Consider the following 3,575-nt stretch of genomic DNA (forward strand, 5'->3'; position numbering starts at 1 on the left):
GAAAACCAGAATACCATCCTGTTTCTCATCCCCAGAGGTGGAATTCTCCAGGTCAGGATCAAGCAGCTTTGGAGGATGCTGTGGTTGGGGATGTTTGCACTGCTGTGCTGCATGCATGAAATTCACCCCTAAATACAGGACTTTATTAGGGTATGATTAGCAACAAGGTCTTATATCATCCCTTTTTACTGACCTGTGTTCCACCCTGAAGGGACAGAAGCTATCATTCTTCAGTGCCTTCATTCTGAAAAATCACATTAATAATATGTAGAAATAAATAGCCTCAGTGTGTGTGTTAGACCAGAAACATGCTGCCACACAGACTGCTGTGCCCTTGCTGTCACCTGTGCACTGAGTACCATAAGCTCTCTAGCCTGCCCAGTACTAATAGACTGGAAGATATGATACATGGCTATCTTTCCCACTCTTTCCAGGTTTAGTCGCTTCTGTGCTGAGTGATTTATCTTCCTTTTTAACCTGTTCTGAAATACACTAGCAAGGGGTGAGGACAGAGTCACTGTATTTCAGTGGTTGCGGCTGGAACAGCTTTATGTTGATGCTGAGCTCATGTTTATGTTAATAATAATGACACATAAGACTCGTTCCTACAGACAACCACATCTAAATTAATCCCATGCATACAAAGGAATTACTCATCATGCATAGGCCACCAAGATGATTAGAGGGATGGAGCACCTCTCCTGTGAGGAAAGGCTGAGAGAATTGGGATTGTTCAGTCTGGAGAAGGCATTGGGGAGACCTCATTGCAGCCTTCCAGTACCTAAAGGGAACTTACAAGGAGGATGGAGAGAGACTATTTACGAGAGCATTTAGTGACAGGACAAGAGGAAATGGCTTCAAACTGAAAGAGAGTAGGTTTAGATTAGATATTAGGAAGAAATTCATTAGTATGAGGGTGGTAAGGCACAGGTTGCTCGGAAAAGTTATGGATTCCCCATCCCTGGAAGTGTTCAAGACCAGATTGGATGGGGCTCTGAACAACCTGGCCTGGTGGAAGGTGTCCCTGCCCATGGCAGGGGGGGTGGAACTAGATTATCTTTAAGGTTCCTTCCAACCCAAACCATTCTATGTTTCTCTGGGGGGATTAAGGAGGCATGTCCCTGTGCGGAAGCAGAACCTTGACTGGCAGACAGCATGTTGCAGTTGCAGGCTGCATGGGGATGCTGAACCCCTGCATCCCACCCTGACCCTGTGCAGGCCCTGCAGGAGCTCCTCAGGTGTGGTTTTGCTGCACAGAGAACAACCTGCCCCAAGAGCTGTGCAGGGTTTGCATCCAGCATCACACGAGTGACAGCCCAGCCCAGCTGATCTCCCACTGGAGAGGGCTACATCCCAGAGAGTGCAGCTTCCCCACCACCAAAGGAGAGCTCTCAACTGCTTCTAAAAGGCCATGTTCTGGGGCAATTTGCTACACCTTTATTGTCCCTGTGGAGCTAGACCTGCTTCAGCAGTTTCTGGAGCTGTGCAGGGCAGCAGCCAGAACTGGGGAATCTTTCTCAGAAACCTTTGCTTGCTGAAGTGGGGAAAGACTGAGAAGGGAGAACATCAGATCACAGGTTAATTCCTGAGGCTTGCCTCAAAGTGATTCCTCAGAAGGAAGGAAAAAGAACCTTGCTTTGTCTCTTTTTTTTTTTTTTAAGTTATCTGGTACATAACAACCCAAGTTACTAGCATCTCATATTGTGGGTTGCTTCATCCACTCTAAATATCACCTTTTTTTGCAATCTGTCCTGACATGTTCCTCTCAGATTATCTCATTTTGCTGTGTACAAATGCATCTGTGGCTTTACCTAAAATTAAAAAGGAAATATGATAAAAATGGGTTATTTATGCCAAAGCAACCAGAAAGTAAAGCTTTTCTTTAGTGTCTAAGCACAAAATTCCCTGTAAATATCTTTGGTACTAGAAAGCCAGTTTATTCAAGTTAAATATTAAATGTGGGTCACGATTCATCAAAAGACATTCTTAGCTTCCAGTCCATGACTGTCCCTATAGATATCTAGTGAAATACGTCAGGATGTACTGAAACCCTTTTGAAAACTTGCATAATTTGGGAATAAGTGCCTTTTGTGCCCTTGCTGCTTGAGTCTAAAAAAAACCGGAAATGTGGATCACAGTTTTTAGCTTTGGAAATCAGCTGCTGCATAGATTTCTTTAGAAGACAGGGCATAGAAAGCCTTGAAAGACTGGATGCACAGTTGCAGTGGCCAGCAGCTATAGTAGTCCCACACTATACAATCTGTAGTATCACCAACACTCTCTGCCAAACCCCCACGCTGCAGTGTTTCCAAGGAGACATTAGACCATGTTAGTGTCTCGTAGGAGTTTGAAACCTGCTCCATCTGACATATTATTTCATATTTCCATTATTAGAGCTTCATGAAACTACCAAATTCTGGTCGAGCTTCTCTCAGGTCAGAGGCCAATGGCTACCTTTGCACATGAACAGGAGTTTTGGTGCTCTCATGTGAAAAAAAGTGGGAGAAAGTGGAGAAGAGAATTTGGAAATACTTTGAGGTTAGAGAGGGAACTTGTAGAGAAATTTCCAAGCAACTCCTTGGTTTGCAAGGGGCAGGAATGAGAGCAGAGACTGTCACAAAAATCAGGGAAACAAATGGAAAAAATGGAAATGTTTTATGTTTTGTAACACTTTAGTCTTCACATGTTGTGGAGGAAAATGGATAAAAAGCTGAATTTTGCTACTTAGAATTCACTTTTTTTTCTTTCTCTTCAGGGACATCGCATTGAATAGTCATGAGCACAGAATATATAAGGGACATGCCCAGGGCAGACTAGAAAAGCACACTCCTCTCCTGGGCCAATGGGGAGAGATCAGTGGAGCACTGCTCACCTTCATGCTCTGAGATGCTCATTTGTTTTCCCATCTATTCTCATTCTTCAAGAAATGTGAGTGTGTCAATAACAGATTCACTAGTAAGGCAGTAAAGAAATTCTTACTTTGGCCTGGATTTTGACCCTGAACCCCTATAAAATACCAATGAGCTCTCAGAACTCCTCTGATCCATTGTTACATTACCTCCCTGGGGAGCAGACTGGCACACAAGTGGTAGTCAGCTAAATTTTGCAGCCAGAGACATTTAATTTTACAACTTTCTAATTAGAAGGATAATTAAAAATTTTTTAAGACAAGGTCAGAGAAACATCCGTCAGGGACAGTCTGGATGTCTTGCAGCCTGTCTCGCTGTGTGGTTTGGACTGTGTGATGTCCCAAGGCGCTTTACAGCCCTCTGCTTTCACACCTTCTGGTTTGAACGGCGGGGCGGCTGCAGCCGGCTCAGCTCCGGATGCAGCACTCTGCCTCTCCAGCTGTGCTGTGTGAGCCTTGTGCTGACAGGGAAGACAGGAGCCTCTCCAGGTGTGAGAACATTAAAAGCAAATATAATCTTGCATTTGAAGTGGCAGAGCTGACTGCCTTCCCATCCTTGCCAGAACCACTCACGTGTCACCTCACTGACATTAATTTTACTCTCACTTCATGCTGGGGAGCAGGACTGGGTTATGATGATGACTGAGGAATGTTACTGTCTTCAGTA

Source organism: Lichenostomus cassidix, chromosome 1 (assembly GCF_008360975.1).
Source record: "Lichenostomus cassidix isolate B80296 chromosome 1, HeHo_3.0, whole genome shotgun sequence".
In the NCBI taxonomy this organism is placed as follows: domain Eukaryota; kingdom Metazoa; phylum Chordata; class Aves; order Passeriformes; family Meliphagidae; genus Lichenostomus; species Lichenostomus cassidix.